This window comes from Daphnia magna, linkage group LG5 (genome assembly GCF_020631705.1).
Source record: "Daphnia magna isolate NIES linkage group LG5, ASM2063170v1.1, whole genome shotgun sequence".
Taxonomy (NCBI): Eukaryota; Metazoa; Arthropoda; class Branchiopoda; order Diplostraca; family Daphniidae; genus Daphnia; species Daphnia magna.
The window spans coordinates 1,264,882-1,285,676 of NC_059186.1; the positions used below are offsets into that span (position 1 = coordinate 1,264,882).

Genomic DNA, 20,795 nt, shown 5'->3' on the forward strand with positions numbered 1-20,795 from the left:
CTGAACCGCATTCAGTTTAAAATAAATGCACGCTTCTCGCGCCCTTTGGCCGCGTTTTCAACCAACTTCAACGGATCGCTAAGATGGCGGTGTAATTTACCTTTCTTGATAAACATGAAATGGAGGAATCTTATATTCTTTATTCTCCAATTACATTGAAAATATTTTAAGCTTTCATCCCTCTACTGACTTATTAACGAGAATTTATTTATTTATCTTTTTTGAGGTGCCCAGCTAAAGACCAGGCGTTCGAAAAATAAGTCATATAGACTCATCAGTGTTCTAAACCACGGAAATCTTTAGCAAAATGCAAAGATTTATCCGAGTATTGATTAGAAAACCAGAGTGATTAACAACTGAAATCAGCGTTGGTCTTTCTTCATTTCCCAACTTCATACCACTTTGGTAAAGTCACGGCGTAATAAACAGACATATTATAACCGGGTAATGCGACGACTATTTTCTGTTAGATTTGAAACAGTCAATAAAAACTTCATGCTGTGGCAAAAGCTCATGTAAAATAGTTTCCTCTTTGATTTTCAACTGAGTTAACTTAAGCTGATTGAAAACATAACGAAGTCTAAGGCAAACGGGGTGGGTAAGCTGAATTGGGAAAGCGAGACGAAACGTATTTGTTCTGCAAGTCCTTTAGTTTTTTTTTCTGGGGTGGGGGGATCCATCCGCTAAGTTGAACAAACACGATTCTATAGACAGAAATTCAGGTTTCTAACCTTGATATATGTGATTGATTAAACCAATCACTAATAAAGGTTGATCAAACAGGCAACCCTAAACAATAACCGAACACAGTGTTAACGTTCTTTAAGAGAATCTGCTCTCCCTGCTGGAGCCGTCAAAAATTGCCGACAACAAAGAATGTTTCATCATCGTGGCGGGGTATTAAAGCTTTCAACTAGCAATAATCACACTCGGGAGACCTCACGGTTATGATATTGCCACTGCGCAAAGCCAAATTTCCTATGAGAGAGCCCTACTACTTGAACCTTTTTCTTGTCGATTCAGTACGGACGTTGACACCAAAAGCACTGGTGGCGGTACTGCTTTTCAGATTAAACTAATCATTTTGCTGCTTTCCTTTTTACACTCACATACCTATAAAGAATATAGTTCATTTTACGAATAGTTTCACATATTGCCATACAACACCGTTGAGTAGTAAAGGCAATACGATGCATTTAACCAGCTCGCGAACGCACAGGAATTGTTTGAAGCTTACAGGTCAATTTTGCTGAACCCATTCCTGTCATTTAACCATAAAATCAGTAAACTCACAACAACTGAACGAAATTACGCAGTTGCTATCTCATTGTGCTTTTCCACTAGCTTTGAATGCCGTGACCAGGATTCGAACCTGGGTTACTACGGTTTTACGCTATCAGACCCTTACAACGTGGTCCCAACCACTAGACGATCACGGCCAAATTGAAACGTTTCAATACACGTTAACGTTTCCCACACAATCAAATTGTGGATAATAAATATATGTGCTGGTTATGTTAAAATCTGACTAAAGTGAAAAAGAAACGATGCCAACAGCATCCCGTATTCCCAAGCGGTCACCCATCCATCAACGGGACCCGACGTAGCTAATCTTCCGGAGCCACGAGACCGGGTGAGTTCTACGTGGTATGGCCGTTGGACAGTACCGGGAATGTAAAATTTACAACGTGCATATGTCCGGAATCGTTGCTGGCGTACATCAATCATCGCTGGTATCACCTGCTTAATGCTAGGCACTGCGGCGACTTTCTTATCGGGCTTGACCAATGCATTCTTTGCGCTTCCTTTAATGGTTTGCATATTTAAATAGAGAATAACCTCTTTAATGCGGTGGTTTTGATCGCACAGTGACTCCTTTACTAAGTGAAAAGTATCCGTTCAAGTCTCGTCTTCACTTGTATTATAGATTCTAAGTTGCTCAGGGACGGGCGCGAACGCAGTCCCCCACTACCAAAAATTGTACTCCCGAGTTAATCACATTTGGATTAACTCAAGGGTCAGCCTATCCTTAGTGCAATGGAAAGGCCTCACCCTGGAAGGAAACCACCTTAGTGATCATGGTTGCCTCTGAGCCGGGTAAGGACTTTTTGTAAATACTTGGCGATTTCTCATAGTTTTTTGGTAGACAAACAATAACGACGAAGTATACCAAATCATAGAGCCCAGCCAAAAGAACCATCGCACGTGGAATTACGTATAAAACTGAAAATGGGATTGAGCACAGTTGATCCTATACAGCTCTTATTTAAAAATGGAAATCCTACAGCCATTTCCTGGTTAGAAGAGAAATGCTTCCCATTGCAAACTCCTTCCTCCCAAATGGAGACGTCGAATTGCGCTGTTTTTCGTCTTTACTACCAACTGATCTAAAAACAATATTCATAAGAGACATGTCTGCATTTCAGATTGCCGTTTACCTCAATTAAACTCTCGAACCCCATTTGAATGGTTAGCCTCTAAAAAAAACTCGTTCCTTTGAGGGACACAACTTGTTGGGCTACAATTATTTAACCATGTTCCATACCTAGAAAGCTGTCGAAAGATACATTTTCAGCAGCCAAATGACTGATGGAATAGTGATAGGTTGAGGATCAGAAAGCATGTTGATATAGTGTATATGTCATTTTTTCCCACCTCAATGATGCGAGAAACATAAAGAAGAAAGCACTCAGAAATTGATTTAATTCTGAAAACATCCCTTTTAAGGTGAGCTGGAGCCTGGAGGCTGCAATACCTGGTCACCCTTGCAGGACTAATGCATGCATTGATTTCTCATTTCCTCCAAAATCAGTTTATTCTGGGGTTCATTTGAACCTGTATCAGATATTGTTTATATGAACTGATACTACACTTGATCTTAGCCAGGCACGAGAAGATAACTGAAACTCCAGTTACTGGGTGTTATATGCCACATGGATCTCGAAAATATGGCTGATGAACAAAATGAGCAAACCACTATCGAAAAACGAAGAAAGTCACTTCAGGAAACCAGGCTGTTGCTAGAACCCTCCTGGCACTGTTCGAAGCCATTACAACCTATTAGTTTTTATCTTCTCTTTGATACAAATAGATTATTAGGCTAAAAGGTTCAATATTATATTATATGTGAAGCTGGTGATTGCAATGCACTCTCCATTTGAGTCAATCAACTCTACTTTACAGCAACCTCGCAACACTATGAACTATCAATGCAGCAGGAATGCATCAGAAAACATGTTGGATAGAATCGTCCTGGAATACGTAACGCAGCTGTTTTTGCAGCAACCAAGTTACATGTTACGCTGAGAAACAACGAACAACAGGAAGAAATGTTACGAAGACATTAGCGAACGTTGCATGTTTGAAATACTACGCCCGCATGTGCGAAATTCTTATTAGCAAGGGCAGGATTCGGGATCAATGAAATTCTGGGTTAACATGGAAATGTTAGCTACTTTGATATCGATAAGACGAAATGCTAAAGAGACGAGGCATTTCGGTTTAACGTTTTACGTATATCAGAGGAATCATAAGTCTATTTTTCTATGCTTTGCTTAATTACCGCTCTGAGTAACGCCGGTCTCTCTTCTGCGTGGCAGGGAACACCGAAAACGGTCCTCATTTACGACGACCAGATACCACGCAAGTGGCTACGATCGCAACCTGTTTCTTATAAGCCAGCGTCGCTACTCGTCATCGCGGGTTGATTTTTGAGAAATGTTTCTGGTGGAACAAGTCAAGATATACTACAGAAATGATCCTGTGAAGTATGATCTTAAAGTTGAAATAAACCGGCAAGAGAATAAATCGATTATGCAAATGAAACAACATTAACTAATCCATTCGTAAAATAACGTGGTTTTTATTGTTAACGAGTTCTTCCTAGAAGTTAATTCATGTGGAAAAAAGTGCCACACAACGACACGGCGCGCTCGGTCCATTCAATACAAACAGCTGAAATGGTTAAACAATGATTGCATTTAGAGCATCGGCGGCGGAAATTAAAAAAGCAGTCTGTTGAGGGTCACTCGCCAATTTCTTATCGCGCTTCATCCTAGAAATATAATCGGTCGTCAGACATTAATACTTCAGCTGGATGTGTCGTACGCATCTGTAATCCTCTTCGGGGAGGCTCGCTAGTGTGGATGACTTGAGACGAGGATTCCTACTTCGTGACCGTGCATGTTGATCAGGCGTCCGCACCTAAGTTCGGTCATCAACACGGACCCATTGAAGCGAATTCTAATGGGTACAGGTTACAAGGAGGAGCAAACGGGCCAAGGAAACTAAGCAGCCGAAAGTTCTTGTCGACAGTAGCAGGATCGCGCCCGGGAATGTACGCTACATGAATTAGCCCCTGACGAAACAGTCAAACCTCTTCTTTTACTTCTATTAAGGAAAGCAAGGAGTTTCAATGGGTCGCCTTTACTTCAAAAGTGAAATACTGCTACAATCAGCTCCACCCTAAATCTCGAATCTGATATATTGCAATTGGGTCAAAGAGTGAAAGCCTGGCGATTGGCATCATCGCATCTGGAATATCAACCCGCTCGTTGCTTCCATAACGATTCACCGTTATTGCCAGCCCAAAGCTAATACTGAATAATAATCTGAATACTTAAATGTTGAATTGCAATTGAAGCTTTATAGCCGAGGGCGCTTCGCGCCCGCCTCGTTTTCAACTTGTGCGTATGGAACAGTGGTGTTTGTCTACAATTCTTAATGATTTGGAAAGCATGAAATGGAGGGACCTGAATACTTATGTGTTGAACTGCATCTAAAGCTTTGTACCATCCGCGCTTCTGCGCCCTCGGCCGCGTTTTCAACCAATCAACGGACTCCCTAAGATGGCGGTGTAATTTTACCTTCTTGGATAAACATGAAATGGAGGAATCTTTGTATTCTTTTTATTCTCCAATTACATTGAAAATATTTTGCTTTCATCCCCTCTACTGACTTATTAATGAGAATTTATTTATTTATTTTTGAGGTGCCCGCCCAAAGACCAGGCGTTCGAAAATAAGTCATATAGACTCATCAGTGTTTCTTAACCACGGAAATCTTAGTAAAAAGGCGAAAGATTTGTCTGAGACTGATTAGAAACTAGGAGTGACGTTGGAACCGAATCCTCGTCTTTCTTCACTTCCCCAACTTCATACCACTTTGGTAAAGTCACGGCAATAAAACAGACATATTATAACCAGAATGCGACGACTAGCTTTCTGCTAGATCGTTGAAACAGTCACCAAAATCACTGCTGCATAAAGCTCATAAAAATAGTTTCTTTTGATTTTCAACTGAGTTAACTTCGTCTTTCGACTGAAACATAAACGAAGTCTCCAAGGCAACGGGGTAAGCTGAATTGGGAAAGGAGACGAAACGTATTGTTCTGGCAAGTCCTTTAGTTTTTTCTTTGGGGGTGGGGGGATCCATCCGCTAAGTTGAACAAACACGATTCTATAGACAGAAATTCAGGTTTCCCAACCTTGATATATGTGATTGATTAACCAATCGCTTACTGTAAGGCTGATCAAACAGGCAACTCCTAAACAATAACCGAATACAGTGCTATCGTTCTTTATGAGAATCTGTTTCCTGCTGGAGCTGCTGTCAAAAATTGCCGACAACAGAGAATGTTTCACTTCATCCCATGGGGTATTGGTGTGCTTTCAACTAGCAATAATCACACCTCGGGAGACCCCACTGGGTTGCGATATTGCCACTGCGCAAAGCCAAATTTCTTATGAGAGAGCCCTACCATTTGGACCTCTTTCTTGTCGATTCCGCACGGACGTTGACACCAAAAGCACCAGGCAAGGTACCGCTTTTCGATTAAACTAACCACTTTGCTGCTTTCCTTTTTACACTCACATACCCAGAAAGAATATAGTTCATTTTACGAATACTCACATTGCCACAACACCGTTGAGCAGTAAAATTCATGCAAATTACGATGCATTTCACCAGCCTGGGTGAACGCACAGGAATCTCGTTTCAGTTTACAGGTCAATTTTGCTGAACCCATTCTGTTTCATTTCAAACCATAAAATCAGCAAAACCTCCACAACAACCGAACGAAATTTACGCAGTTGCTATCTCATTGTGTTTCTTCCATTAGTTTGAAATGCCGTGACCGGGATTCGAACCCCGGGTTACCTACGGTTTACGCGACAGGCTCCACACCGTAGGGTCCTAACCACCAGACGATCACGGCTAACACTGGAACAGTTCCACTGAGCCGTTATCGTTTCCACAACAATCAAATTCTGGATAATAAATATATGGTGTTGGTTATGTTAAAATCTGACTAAAGTGAAAAAGAAACTATGCCGACAGCATCTTGGATTCCCAAGCGGTCACCTCATCCGCGTACTAACGACCCGACGTAGCTTAACTCCCGAGCTGACGAGACCGGGTGAGTTCTACGTGGTATGCCGCGACGGTATTGAATGCAAATTTTATAATTTCCATATGTCCGAATCGTTGGCTATGTACATCAATCATCACAAAGTATCCGCCTTTTTAACGTTTAGGCACGTTGCCCCTTTCTATCGGGCCTCGACTAACGCATCTTTGCGCCTCCTTAATGGTCTGCACATTTAAACAGAGAATAACCCCTTTAATGCGGTGGTCTTGATCGCACAGCGACTCTTTACCAAGTGAAAAGTATCCGTTCAAGTCTGCCCGCTTCGTCATAGATTCTGGCCGCTCAGGGACGGCGCGAACGCAGTCCCCACTACCAACATTGTACTCCCGAGTTAATCACATTTGATTAATCGCATGGGGTCAGCCCATCCTTAGTGCAATGGAGCGGCCTTCACCCTGAAGGCAACCACCTTAGTGATCATGGCTGCCTTCTGAGCCAGGTGCGACTTTTTGTAAATACTTGGCGATTTCTCAGTTTTTTGGTAGACAAAACAATAACGAGAAGTACACCAAATCATAGAGCTCCACAAAGAACTATCGAACGTGGAATTACGTATAAAAACTGAAAATGGGATTGAGCATAGTTGATCCTATACAGCTCTTATTTAAAAATGGAAACCTACAGCCATTTCTGGGTTAAGAAGAGAAATGCTCCCATTTGGGAAAACCTCTTCCCTCCCAAATGAGACGCCGAATTGCGCTGTTTTTTTGCCTTTCATTGCCTAACTGATCTAAAAACAATATTCATAAGAGACATGTCTACATTTCAGATTGCCGTTCACCCAATTAAACTCGAACCTATTTGAATGGTTAGCTCTTAAAAACTCGTTCCTTCGAGGGACACAACTTGTTGGGCTGCAACTATTTAACCAAGGTTCCATACCTAGTGAAAGCTGTCGAGAGATACATTTTCAGCAACCAATCACTCCCGATGGAATAGTGATAGGTTGAGGATAAGTGCAGCATGTTGATATAGTGTATATACTTATTTTTTCCACTTCATAAACATGCGAGAAACATAAAGAAGAGCACTCAGAAATTGATTTAATCTAGAAAACATCCCTTTTAAGGTGAGCGAGCCCGGAGGTACTGCAATACTGTCAACCTGTGGCAGGACTCCACTGCTATTGATTTCCCACTGAATTCCAAAATCAGTTTAATATTCTGGGGTTCATTTGAACCCCTATCAGATATTAAGCTGATAAGAACAGATACTACACTTTGATCTTAGCCAAAAGGCCGAGAAGCGATAACTGAAACTCCAGTTACTCGGGTGTTATAGTGCCATACGGATCTCGAAAAGGCGGCTGATGAATGAAAAATGAGCAAAACCACGCACGAAAACCAAGAAAGTTACCAGGAAACCAGGCTGCTGTTGCTAGGAACCCTTCCTGGTACTGTTTGAAGCCATTACAACCTTACTCTTTATCTTCTCTTTTTGATAAATAGATTATTAGGCTAGGCGGTTCATATATTATATTATATGAAGCTGGTTGACAATGCACTCTCCATTTGAGCCAATCAACTCCACCTAGTAGCAAACTCTGTACACTATGAACTATCAATGCAGCAGAATGCATCAGAAAATGACGCTGGCGATCCTGAATACGTAACGCAGCTGTTTTTGCAGTAACCGAGTTAATGTTACGCTGAGAAAAAACAACGAACAACAGGAAGAAATGTTACGTGAAGACATTAGCGAACGTCACATGTTTGAAAGTACTACGTCCTGCTCAATGTGCGAAATTCTTTATTAGCGGGCACAGGATTCGATCAATGAAATCTACACATGGAAACGTTAGCTACTTTGATATCGATAACACGAAACGCTAAAGAGACGAGGCATTTGGGCTTAACGTTTTACGTATATCAGAGGAATCAATAAGTTCATTTTTCTATGCTTTGCTAAATTACCGCCTGAAATTTCCTTCCAGTGTGCCACAAGGGAACACCGAAAACGGTCTCAATGGCGACGACCAGATACCACGCAAGTGCCATGATCGCAACCTGTTTCACTCTCAGAAGCCAGCGTCATTACTCGTCATCGCGGGTTGATTGGAGAAATGTTTCTGGTGGGAAGTCAAGATATACTACAGAAATGATCCTGTGAAGATCTTAAAGTTGAAATAAACCGCAAGAGAATAAATCGATTACAATTAATCTATTCAAAATAACGTGGTTTATTGTTAATCGGAAGTTCAGAAGTGAATTATGTGGAAAAGTGCTACAACGACACGGCGCGTTTTGTCTATTCAATACAAACAGCTGAAATGGCGAAACAATGACGGTATTTAGAGCACGGCGGAAATTAAAAGCAGTTTGCTGAGGGTCACTCGCCAATTTCTTATATCGCGCTTCATCCTATCACAATCGGTCGTCAGACACAATACTAGCTGGATGTGCTGCACGCATCTGTAATCCTGCTTGGGAGGCTTGCTAGTGTGGATGAGAGAGAGGATTCCCATTTCTTGTGACTGCATGTTGATCAGCGTCCGCACTAAGTTCGGCATCAACATGACCCATTGAAGGAATTTAATGGGTGCAGGTTAGCTAAGGAGGAGCAAATGGGCCAGGAAGGAAACTAAGCAGCGCCAAAAGTTCCTGTCGAGTAGTAGTAGATCGCGCCCGTGAATGTACGCGACATGAATTAGCCTGACGAAACAGTCAAACCTCTTCTTTTACTTCTATTAAGGAAAGTAAGAGTTTCAATGGGTTTGTTTTTACCAAAAGTGAAATACTGCCAACAATAAGCTCCACCCCAAATCTCTGAATCTGAAATATTGCAATTGGGTAAAAGAGTGAAAGCTCAAGTGATTGGCATGATTGCATCTGAACATCAACCTGCTCCGTTGCTTCACAACGATTCACTGTTATTGCCACAGCCCAAAGCTAATACTGGAATAATAATCTGAATAATTTCCAAATGTTGAATTGCAATTGAAGTTTTCTATGCGCCGAGGGAAGGCGCCCTCGGCCGCAATTTTCAACTTGTGCGTATGAACAGTGGTGTTTGCATACACCTAATGATTTGAAAAGCATGAATGGAGGACCTGAATACTTACATGTTGAACTGCATCTAAAGTTTAGGTCATCTGGCGCTTCGCGCCCTCGGCCGCGTTTTCAAATTCAACTTCAACGGATCGCTAAGATGGCGGTGTAATTTACCTTTCTTGATAAACATGAAATGGAGGAATCTTAGTATTCTCTTTTTTATTCTCCAATTACATTGGAAAATATTTTGCTTTCATCCTCTACTGACTTATTAACGAGAATTTATTTATTTATCTTTGAGCCCAGTCTAAAGACCAGGCGTTCGAAAATAAGTCATATAGACTCATCAGTGTTTCTAACCACGGGAAATCTTTAGTAAAAGCGAAAGATTTTATCCGAGTATTGATTAGAAACCAGAGTGATTAACAGAACCGAAATCAGTTGGTCTTTTTCTTCATTTCCCAACTTCATACCACTTTGGTAAAGTCACGGCAATAAACAGACATATTATAAATCCGTAATGCGACGACTATTTTCTGTTAGATTTGAAACAGTCACTAAAAACTTGCGCTACAAAGTTCATAAAATAGTTTCTTTGATTTTCAACTGAGTTAATTAAGCTGATTGGAAACATAAAACGAAGTCTAAGGCAAACGGGGTGGGTAAGCTGAATTGGGAAAGGAGACGCAACGTATTTGTTCTGCAAGTCCTTAGTTTTTTTCTTGGGGTGGGAAATCCATCCGCTGTTGAACAAACACGATTCTATAGACAGAAATTCAGGTTTCCCAACCTTGATATAAGGGATTGATTAACCAATGCTTACTAAAGGTTGATCAACAGGCAACCCTAAACAATAACCGAACACAGTGTTAACGTTCTTTAAGAGAATCGTTCGCTGGAGCTGTCAAAATCACGACAACAAAGAATGCTTCACTTCATCGGCGGGGTATTGGTTAAAGTTTTCAACCAGCAATAATCACACCGGGAGACCATTGGTTATGATATTGCCACTGCGCAAAGCTAAAATTTCTCATGAGAGAGCCCTACTACTTGAACCTTTTTCTTGTCGATTCCGCACGGACGTTGACACTAAAAGCATCAGGCAAGGTACTGCTGATTGTAACTAATCATTTTGCTGCTTTCCTTTTTACACTCACATACCTATAAAGAATATAGTTCATTTTACGAATATTTCACATATTGCCATACAACAATGTTGAGTAGTAAAATTCATGCAAATTACGATGCATTTCCTCACTAGCTCATGAACGCACAGGAATTGTTTCAGTTTACAGGTCAATTTTGCTGAACCCATTCCCGTTTACTTAACCAAGAAATCATAAACCTACAACAACTGAACGAAAATTACGCAGTTGCTATCCTTACTGTGCTTTTCCACTAGCTTTGAAATGTGACCAGGATCTTCGAACCTACACATGGTTTGCTATCAGGACCCTACAACGTAGGGTCCCAACCAATCAGACGATCACGGCCAAATTGAAACGTTTCAATACATTAACGTTTCCACACAATCAAATGACAATAACATATGGAAGTTGGTTATGTTAAAATCTGACTAAAGTGAAAAAGAAACGATGCCAACAGCATCGTAATCTTCAAGCGGTCACCCATCCTATACTAACGGGACCCGACGCTTAACTCGGGAGCTGATGAGACCGGGTGAGTTCTAGGCTGCTGACAGTACTGAATGTAAAATTTACAACGCACATGTCCGAATCGCTTGGCGCACATCAATCATCGCCAAAGTATCCGCCTTTTTAACGTTTAGGCATCATAAGTGACTTTCTTATCGGGCTTGACCAATGCATTCTTTGCGCTTCCTTTTAATGGTTTGCATATTTAAATAGAACAACCCTTTAATGCGGTGGTTTTGATCGCACAGTGACTCCTTACCGCGAAAAGTATCCGTTCAAGTCTGCTTCACTTAGTATTATAGATTCTGTTGCTCAGGGACGGCGCGAACGCAGTCCCTCACTACTAAAATTGTACTCCCGAGTTAATCACATTTGGATTAATCGCAAGGGTCACCCATCCTTAGTGCAATGGAAAGGCCTCAATTCTTGGAAGGAACCACCTAGTGATCATGGTTGCCTGAGCCAGGTAAGTATGACTTTGTAAATACTTGGCGATTTCTCATAGTTTTTGCAGACAAAGAATAACGACGAAGTAATAATTAAAATCATAGAGCTCAACAAAGAACTATCGCACGTGGAATTACGTATAAAACTGAAAAATGGGATGATATAAAGGATCCTATACAGCTCTTATTTAAAAAAATGGAAACCCACAGCCATTTCTGGGTTAGAAGAGAAATGCTCCCATTTGGGAAAACTTCTTCCTCCCAAATGGAGACGTCGAATTGCGCTGTTTTTCTGTCTTTACTGCTCAACTGATCTAAACAATATCTGGCACATATGTCTGCATTTCAGATTGCCGTTCACTAATTAAACTCGGAACTCCATTTGAAATGGTTAATTTAAAAAAAAAAAACTCGTTCCCTTTGGAGGGGACACAACTTGTTGGGCTGCAATTATTTAACCATGTTCCATACCTAGTGAAAGCTGTCGAAAGATACATTTTCAGCAGCCAAATGACTTCCGATGGAATAGTGATAGGTTGAGGATAAGAAAGCATGTTGGATATAGTGCATATGCCATTTTTTCCACCTCATAATGATGCGAGAAACATAAAAGAAGAGCACTAGAATGATTTAATTCAGAAAACATCCCCTTTTATGGTGAGCGAGCCCGGAGGTATCAAGTCAACCAGGTGATCAACAAAGTACTGATTTCCTACCGAATTTCCAAAATCAGTTTAATATCTCTGGGGTTCATTTGAACCCGTATCAGATATTAAGCTGATAAGAACAGATTTTATGCTTTGCATTTTCCAATGGACTGGGAATAAAGCTGCATACAATTAGGTTTTTACATTAATACAGCAAGGGAAAAAGTTCGCGAGACGACGTCAACGCTACGGGTTAAAACCCTTAAAGAGAATGCTGCAGAAGACTGTTGTCTTCGTTTCTTCATCTTCTTCGGGCGTGGATCGCTTCCTTCTGTTTGATAGGCCAAGTGCTTGCTATTATTCTGGCTGGGCATTTTCTATCTTCCTCTTCAGATTGTTCCATCGTCTTCCAGAATGTTGAGGGCTAGAGAGATATGGCGTCGTTGCTCGGGAAGCCAGGACCTGAGAGAACTAACGACTAGAGGAAGTACAGATCCAAGGTCTTTGTACTTTCATCTCTCTTATTCCTAGCCCTCTCTAACCCTTCTGCACTGCTGAGTGGAACTGTCACGTCAATAATGATAGCTGGGTTCGTCGATGTTACGACGATGTCAGGTCGCATTCCGGTGGAGTCATTGCCCGATTGACGGGAAACGGAGTGGCCGAGCGCCTCCGCTTCTGTCACCATTAGATCTAAGATAGAATTATGTCTATTAATGGATAGAGCTGAAATTGACTTGGCAACAGCAGACGACACATTCGTTGTTTTAATTTGCCACAACCAAGACGACATGTCTTGTTTCCAGGACTTAGATCCTGGGACATCCTCTAACTGGAAGTCTCTGCAAGTCTGGCTTGGTGGAGGTAGTGCCATTCTTGAAATGTTAGAGGTTCTGCAGAGATGAGTGCTGTGTCCTTCGCCATGTCGAGGTAAGCTCCCGTTGCAACCTTCCCCTGTTGCTCTGACAGTAGCCTTGGACGTCCATCTTCCTCTCAGGGCGGTTCGGAGTCCTCTGACCGCTTTCAGGAAATGCAGAGATGTCATCGGCGATGACGGAGTACTGTTCGCCGGATACATCAATCTTGGACTTTCAAGTGGCCAGCTGCCCTCCTCGAACGCGTCCAGAGGTTCGCGGATGCTCCTCCATGTCTTATGGCCACCAAGTCCTTTATCCATTGAATCCTGATAAAAATAATTTCCGCTTTCAACAAAGAAGGTGATTCTCTTCCGTATCCCCAGAGCTGCATTGTCCTCCAGTCGTTTACAGCCACTTCGCTAACGGACTTGTCCCCGTCTAGTTGCACGCTCAGCTATGGTCCAGACATCAGCCTCTCGGTCAGAGGAAGCATTCTAAGCCCCCTAACTCTTCTGTCTGGTGTGAGAAGAAAGCTGTGTTAGACGATAGGGACGTTGGCAACTCTACAGAAAATCTCTGCATGCGACATCCAGGTCGTAGAGAGCACCCTTTTCACCCTTCCAGACGCCAGATGATGACAGCACAGAAGACAACTCCTGTATACTTCTAACTTCTGCCAGGGAGCTAAACCAGAATCTGCTACTTTAATTAAGTTTTGAGCTAAAGAGGTGGTTGATCGTGTTTGCATGAGCTCCTATGTTCCTTGTGTAGTCCTCTTGATCGTCTTCTGCCAGGGGTCTGATTTCGGCGTCTCCGATTTTCAGCGAGCGTTCCGTAACAGATTTTCCGTTGTTAAGTGTTAAGGATTGCACTTACCTGATTAAACTTCAAGCCTAGCGAGGCGTGTCCTCTACGGCATTGAGAGTTCTTTATGTTTCTCGGATTGACGATCCTACAATGGCAATATCGTCCGCATATGCTGTAGTTGAGACCCTAGCTTGAAATCGCCGAGAATCCAAATATTTGATTTTGCCGTCCGTAAGGATGGGTTCAGCCGCCAGGCCGAATACCACGCCGCTTACCGGCCGCCTTGTCGAACACCAGCCGTTGGATGAATCTGCACGGAATCTTGCCCAACAGCAAACTCCATGATGTTGTTTCTGAGAGATATCGTCAGATGCGACGAAGCTCAGCTGGTAATAGACTCTGGAAATAGACAATTTAAAATTGGGTAGAATGGATCCAAAAGGCTTGGAGAGGTCCAACTAGGCAATCACCATCTCCTCTTGGACTGTTTCGCCCTGTTCGATAACAGTGTGAAGGAGATGTGTGTTCCTGGATGCCTCGAACACCTGGTAGAAACTCCTTTTTGCTCTGACGAAATCCATCCTAGCTTCGTCGTGCATGCTGACATTATTCTTCCGAGGACAAAATTCCTGAGAAGATCTTTGTACATTGTCAAAGAAGGGATATTGGCCGAAAGTTCCCATAATCTGAGGAGTCACCTTTCTGCATATCGAATCGTCCCCAGCAAGCTGGAATCAAGTCCATACTCGCGCGGTAGATGGAAGTTGTGAGATGACTGCTTGTGTCCAGTACGAAGGTGCCGATATTCCAAGCCGTTCCGTCCAGGCGCGGTGCTGCAAGCTTTACCGAGTCTATGCTTGATTTCTGGACTTGAGGTGAGGCAAAGAACTCTGAGCTCTTCAGATGCTGGGTTCTTCCATTCACATCTGTCGAAATGGGCTCGCGCAGTCAACCTGGTTGGTTGATGGTGGTGTTTGGGAGCAGGCTGATCTGAGAAAGCAGCACAACCTTGGTTCCCGTGTAGCCAATGGATTCCTCTTCTAATATTTTCCTTACGCCTGCGAGGATAGAGTGAGCAGGAGGCGCTGAAGCTTTGCCTTTTTCCTCTGCCGCCTTTCTTTCTGAACGCCTTATTTTTGTTGTTGTCGATTTTGGTTGCGATGGCTTCTTTGTCCTCTGTTGGTGTTGTTTGTCTTCTTGTGCGGAGATTGGTGTCTTCCGATTTCGTTGAAAGCCTAAGCCACTCAACTGTGCATTCACGGAGGAGGGAATCATGACCCTGCAGGAGGTGCAATAATTCATCCTTGAAGCCCACAAACCCCCAAACTCGTCTTCTGTTCCCGTACGTCGACGGTAGATACTCGAGCTCCACAAGTTGGCTAGAGATGATAAGGGGGAGGAAAAGGAAGTGTTTCGACCTGAACTAGAAGTGGAAGCCGGAGAACTATGGGTGTTTGCCCGGATTAGGTGTTGGAATACGCAATGGTGAAGGGACTGAGATTAGGCCTAGGTTAAGGATGATTGGTGGTGATATTCGTGGGAACCAATAGAACTTTGCAGTTGACGGGGTGAAACTACTTGAGATTAGAATTTCTTTTTATGGATGCAAGAGAGGGTGGAATGTGGTAAGTTTGTTGAGAGCAAAGGGTTGGTAGAGGATGAATTAGGCGGTTTGTTGTGGGATTCTATGTACTTTATAGTGCTCTCTCATGGCATGCCTCTTCTAGTATGACGTTGCACGCTCTGCATTTCCATTTCCTTTTAGGTGGACAAACCGTGTTCGCGCGCCATAGCGGCGTTCAATAGACTGCGCTGCAATCAGTTTCAGCCGTTGTATACCAACGGCACAGTGGACATCTGCAGTTTCCACAAGGATAGGAAGGATGAGATCCTCTCCTGCAATTTCTGATTGCTGTATGGGAATGCTTCTATGGCCAGTGCTGTCATCACTAGGTGCTTCTGTCGCACACAGCATGGTGTTCTTGCTCTGATACGTTCTTCAGAAATTTGATTGCACAATTGGCAATAATATTTTGTAACAACGACTGCCATGTTTTAATTTTAAATGATCTACTGCATTTTTAACATGAGTCTTAGAACCATATCTACCACTTGGACAAAGAGAGCACTTTAGAGCAGAAGGGACGAAGGAAGCTATGATCCCATCTATGCAGCGGCAGAAAAACAACTCGGTTATCGACTCCGTCATCATGAGCGTAATATTGTTGATTTCTTACAGATTTAGCAAGGGGAATAGCAAAAGAGGGATACATAGGGCCAGACAGTCAAGGTCTGGTTTTCTGAAGGTTAGTAAATAGACAGTCAAACATCTTGTTTTTGGGGTAGGTTAATAAAGGTCAGTGGTTAAGGTGGTTGTAGAGTTTAGCCACTTAAGGAAAGGGCAATTTAGACAGCTAAAAATGATTTTAAATTTAAAAATGTTCAAAGTTTAAACAATTTCAAGATATGAATCTATGTTTACAATTACTAGCAAAAAGATTTACAGCTTAAAATACAGCCAATTTGTGAACTTGTTAGTATGTAACAACCGTGACGCACGTGTGGGAATATGAAAACGAGATGGGAATTGACGGCCGGATTGAATACCGGAAGACCGACGTCACACCAACGCCGCGTAGCTTTACGCCAAAACACCTTCCTCGCCAGCTGCCGACGTAAGCGATTACCCAGCTGTCAAGGATTGGAGAGACGAGGAAATGTTAGTGAGGAAGTGGAGCCAAGATTGCCCGAACAGATTTCAGGCAATCAGAAGCATCACTGGGTCGAAAATCTATCAGTTCATGATACCCGGGGTCCTATCGAACCCGTATCAGATATTGCTGATAAGAACAGACACTACACTTTGATCTTAGCCAAAAGAAGCCGAGCGATAACTGAAACTCAAGTTACTGGGTGTTATATGCCACGGATCTCGGAAAATAAGGGTTGATGAACAAAATGAGCAAACTAATTAATGAAAAACGAAGAAAGTCACTCAGGAAAACCAGGCTGTTGCTAGAACTCGCCTGGCACTGTTCGAAGCCAATACAACCTATTAGTTTTTATCTTCTCTTTTGATACAAATAGATTAGGCTAAAAGGTTCAAATATTATATTATATGTGAAGCTGGTGATTGCAATGCACTCTCCATTTGGAGTCAATCAACTCCACCTAGCAGCAAACTCTGCACACTATGAACTATCAATGCAGCAGGAATGCATCAGAAAACATGTTGGATAGAATCCTGAATACGTAACGCAGCTGTTTTTGCAGCAACCAAGTTAATGTTACGCTGAGAAAACAAATGAACAACAGGAAGAAATAAACATGAAGACATTAGCGAACGTCACATGTTTGAAATACTACGCCTGCCAATGTGCGAAATTTTATTAAAGGGCACAGGATTCGATCAATGAAATCTACACATGGAAACGTTATTACTTTGATATCGATAACACGAAACGCTAAAGAGACGAGGCATTTGGGTTTAACGTTTTACGCATATCAGAGGAATCAATAAGTTCATTTTTCTATGCTTTGCTAAATTACCGCCTGAAACGCCGGTTTCCTTCCAGCGTGCCACAAGGGAACACCGAAAACGGTCCTCGTCGGCGACGACCAGATACCACGCAAGGGCTACGATCGCACCTGTTTCACTCTCAGAAGCCAGCGTCATTACTCGTCATCGCGGGTTGATTGAGAAATGTTTCGGTGGGAAACAAGTCAAGATATACTACAGAAATGATCCTGTGAAGTATGATCTTTTAAAGTTGAAATAAACTTGCAAGAGAATAAATCGATTATGCAAAATGAAACAACATTAATTAATCTATTCGTAAAATAACGCGGTTTTTATTGTTAACGAGTTCTTCTTGTGAAGCGAATTATGTGGAAAGTGCTACACAACGACACGGCGCGTTTTGTTCATTCAATACGTAGCTGAAATGGCGAAACATCGACGGTATTTAGAGCATCATGGAAATTAAAAGCAGTTTGTTGAGGGTCACTTCGCCAATTTCTTATATCGCGCTTCATCCTAGAAATACAATTATCGTCATTAATACTTCAGCTGGACGTGTCGCACGCATCTGCAATCCTGCTTCGGGAGGCTTAAGAAGCGTGGATGACTTGAGACGAGGATTCCTACTTCGGTGACCGTGCATGTTGATCAGGCGTCCGCATCTAAGTTCGGCATCGACTACGGACCCATTGAAGGAATCTCTGTGAATGGGTGCAGGTTAGCTAAGGAGGAGCAAAAACGGCCAGGAAGGAAACTAAGCAGCCAAAAGTTCCCGTGTCGAGCAGTAGTAGGATCGCGCCCGTGAATGTACGCGACATGAATTAGCCTTCGACGAAACAGTCAAACCTCTTTCTTTTTATTTCCCTATTAAGGAAAGTATGAGTTTCAATGGGTTTGTTTCTACTTCAAAAGTGAAAATACTGCCACAACAATAAGCTCCACCCTAAATCTCTGAATCTGAAATATTGCAATTGGGTAAAAGAGTGAAAGTCATGATTGGCATGATTGCATCTGGAATATCAACCCGCTCCGTTAAGCTCAATAACGATTCACTGTTATTGCCAGCCCAAAGCTAATACTGAATAATAATCTGAATACCTAAATGTTGAATTGCAATTGAGTGCCTGCGAGCGAGGGCGAGCTTCTGCGCCCTCGGTCCGTGCGTTTTCAACTTGCAGCGTATGGAACAGTGGTGTTTGCATACAATTTTAATGATTTGGAAAAGCATGAAATGGAGGACCTGAATACTTATATGTTGAACTGCATCTAAAGTTTGCGGCTACTCCAGCGCTTCGCGCTCCTCGGCCGCGTTTTCAACCAACTTCAACGGATCGCTAAGATGGCGGTGTAATTTACCTTTCTTGATAAACATGAAATGGAGGAATCTTTAGCTCTTTTTTATTCTCCAATTTACATTGAAAATATTTGCTTTCATCCTCTACTGACTTATTAACGAGAATCATTTATTTATCTTTTTGAGGTGCCCAGTCTAAAGACCAGGCGTTCGAAAATAAGTCATATAGACTCATCATGCTCCTAAACCACGGAAATTCCTAGTAAAAAAGGAAAGAAAGATTTATCCGAGTATTGATTAGAGTGAGTGATTAACAACTGAAATCAGTTGGTCTTTCTTCATTTCAACTTCATACCACTTTGGTAAAGTCACGGCACAAACAGACATATTATAACCGTAATGCGACGACTATTTTCGTTAGATTTGAAACACAATAAAAACTTCATGCTGTATAAAGCTCATGTAAAAATAGTTTCTTTTGATTTTCAACTGAGTTAACTTAAGCTGATTGAAATATAAACGAAGTCTAAGGCAAACGGGTGGTAAGCTGAATTGGGAAAAGGAGACGAAACGTATTTGTTCTGCAAGTCCTTTAGTTTTCAAAAATCCATTCAACAACACGATCTTCTATAGACAGAAATTCAGGTTTCTCAGTGTGGATGATTAATTTAATGCTACAAAGGCTGGAATAAACAGGCACCTTAAATAATACCGAACATTGCGTTAACGTCTTTACATCTAGCTAAAGCTGGAGCCAACAGCCGATACAAAGAATGTTTCACTCTCATTGGTGGCAAGGTTGTGCTCACCAATAACGGCTACCTGGGAGACATTGTTGATATTGATTACTCGGCAAAGCTAAATTTTCCATGAGACCTTTTTTTTCAATGATTTTGCATGATGCGACACAGGTACTGCCATAATTCACAGCGCCTATAAAAGATTAGTTCATTTTACGAATATTTCACATATTATTAACACCGTTGAGCAGTAGGTTCATGCAATTACGATGCATTACCAGCTCGCGACAGGAATTGCTCGCTTGTTCAGGTCACTCTTGCCCATTCTCGTTTACTTGACCATAAAATCAGTAAAAACCCGCTAACATCTCGAACGAAACATGCAGTTGCTGCCCATTGTGCTTTCCACTCAGCTTTGAAATGCCGTAGAGCCAAAAGAAATTGCCAACAAACAGCATTAACGTAGGGTCTCTAATTACTTCAGATGATCAATACGGTTAAATTGAATGCCAATACACGTTAATATTACTGGTCAAATTGTGATAATAATATATGGTGTTGGTTATGTTAAAATTCGACTAAAAACGATGCCGCGTCACCATCCAGTATTAATGGGACTCCATGTCTGGAAGGACGAGAATGGTGAGTTCTGGCTGGCCGTTGACAGGAAGCCGAATGGGCTTACAGAAAGGCAACCCGAATGTTGTTGGTGAATATCAAAACACAGCAATGTCTTTAATCGTTTCAGTTATCATAAGCGACCTTCTTATCGTAAGTTTGACAACGGCTTCTTGCGCTTCCTTTGCCTGGCATATTTAAATAGGAGATCATCCTCTTCGCGGTGGTTTCGACCCACAGGCGACTCTCCTTTTGTCAGCGAAAGTATCCGGTTCAATGCCACTTGGGACTTGCCGTTTCGTGAAGCGCGAACGCAGTCTCACTCAAAAATAACACATCTGATTACCGTACCATTCCCAGGTGCACGGAAAGGTCTTCACTCCCGAAGGAACCACCTGCGAGTGGTTATCTTCTGAGCCAGGTAAGCATGACTCCTTGTAATACTTCTGCGATTTCATAGTTTGGTATCAAACAATAATCTATTTTAGTTACTCAAACAGCAGAGCTTCAACAAAGAATTATCGCACGTGGAATTACTGTAACTGAAAAAATGGGATTACATAAGCTGATTCCTATACAGCTCTTATTTAAAAACGGAAAATCTACTGTTACTCACACATCGCTCCTCTATCTGGGAAAATCTCTTTTCCTCCCAAATGGAGACGTCGATTCAGCTGAGCCTTCAGCCTACTCACCGATTTCCAAAAACGTCATTCATAAGAGATACAGATTGCCGTTCACCACCACCCCTCGAACCCAGCCTGAGGTTAGCTCTAAAACTCGTTCCTTTGAGG

At 42.1% G+C, this 20,795-nt stretch overlaps 11 non-coding genes and 5 pseudogenes across 11 annotated transcripts; all 16 read right to left on the reverse strand.

Moving 5' to 3' along the window:
* Nucleotides 1-227: 227 nt before the first annotated feature.
* Nucleotides 228-349, reverse strand: LOC123472982. Its single transcript, XR_006647445.1, has one exon. It is a non-coding gene; the product is annotated as a U5 spliceosomal RNA (small nuclear RNA).
* Nucleotides 350-837: 488 nt separating this feature from the next.
* LOC123472925 lies at nucleotides 838-971 on the reverse strand. The gene has a single exon (XR_006647387.1). It is a non-coding gene; the product is annotated as a U4 spliceosomal RNA (small nuclear RNA).
* Nucleotides 972-1,940: 969 nt separating this feature from the next.
* LOC123472731 lies at nucleotides 1,941-2,105 on the reverse strand. Its single transcript, XR_006647212.1, has one exon. It is a non-coding gene; the product is annotated as a U1 spliceosomal RNA (small nuclear RNA).
* A 617-nt stretch (nucleotides 2,106-2,722) lies between these two features.
* LOC123472804 lies at nucleotides 2,723-2,900 on the reverse strand (annotated as a pseudogene).
* A 660-nt stretch (nucleotides 2,901-3,560) lies between these two features.
* Nucleotides 3,561-3,777, reverse strand: LOC123472867. Its single transcript, XR_006647331.1, has one exon. It is a non-coding gene; the product is annotated as a small nucleolar RNA U3 (small nucleolar RNA).
* Nucleotides 3,778-4,991: 1,214 nt separating this feature from the next.
* Nucleotides 4,992-5,112, reverse strand: LOC123472984. The gene has a single exon (XR_006647448.1). It is a non-coding gene; the product is annotated as a U5 spliceosomal RNA (small nuclear RNA).
* A 483-nt stretch (nucleotides 5,113-5,595) lies between these two features.
* Nucleotides 5,596-5,734, reverse strand: LOC123472927. The gene has a single exon (XR_006647388.1). It is a non-coding gene; the product is annotated as a U4 spliceosomal RNA (small nuclear RNA).
* A 976-nt stretch (nucleotides 5,735-6,710) lies between these two features.
* LOC123472733 lies at nucleotides 6,711-6,874 on the reverse strand. The gene has a single exon (XR_006647214.1). It is a non-coding gene; the product is annotated as a U1 spliceosomal RNA (small nuclear RNA).
* Nucleotides 6,875-7,491: 617 nt separating this feature from the next.
* LOC123472774 lies at nucleotides 7,492-7,677 on the reverse strand. The gene has a single exon (XR_006647254.1). It is a non-coding gene; the product is annotated as a U2 spliceosomal RNA (small nuclear RNA).
* Nucleotides 7,678-8,338: 661 nt separating this feature from the next.
* On the reverse strand, nucleotides 8,339-8,543 carry LOC123472868 (annotated as a pseudogene).
* A 1,173-nt stretch (nucleotides 8,544-9,716) lies between these two features.
* LOC123472981 lies at nucleotides 9,717-9,839 on the reverse strand. Its single transcript, XR_006647444.1, has one exon. It is a non-coding gene; the product is annotated as a U5 spliceosomal RNA (small nuclear RNA).
* Nucleotides 9,840-10,307: 468 nt separating this feature from the next.
* LOC123472926 lies at nucleotides 10,308-10,439 on the reverse strand (annotated as a pseudogene).
* Nucleotides 10,440-11,384: 945 nt separating this feature from the next.
* LOC123472732 lies at nucleotides 11,385-11,546 on the reverse strand. Its single transcript, XR_006647213.1, has one exon. It is a non-coding gene; the product is annotated as a U1 spliceosomal RNA (small nuclear RNA).
* A 624-nt stretch (nucleotides 11,547-12,170) lies between these two features.
* On the reverse strand, nucleotides 12,171-12,343 carry LOC123472808 (annotated as a pseudogene).
* A 4,263-nt stretch (nucleotides 12,344-16,606) lies between these two features.
* On the reverse strand, nucleotides 16,607-16,721 carry LOC123472806 (annotated as a pseudogene).
* Nucleotides 16,722-17,376: 655 nt separating this feature from the next.
* Nucleotides 17,377-17,593, reverse strand: LOC123472864. The gene has a single exon (XR_006647328.1). It is a non-coding gene; the product is annotated as a small nucleolar RNA U3 (small nucleolar RNA).
* Nucleotides 17,594-20,795: the final 3,202 nt, after the last annotated feature.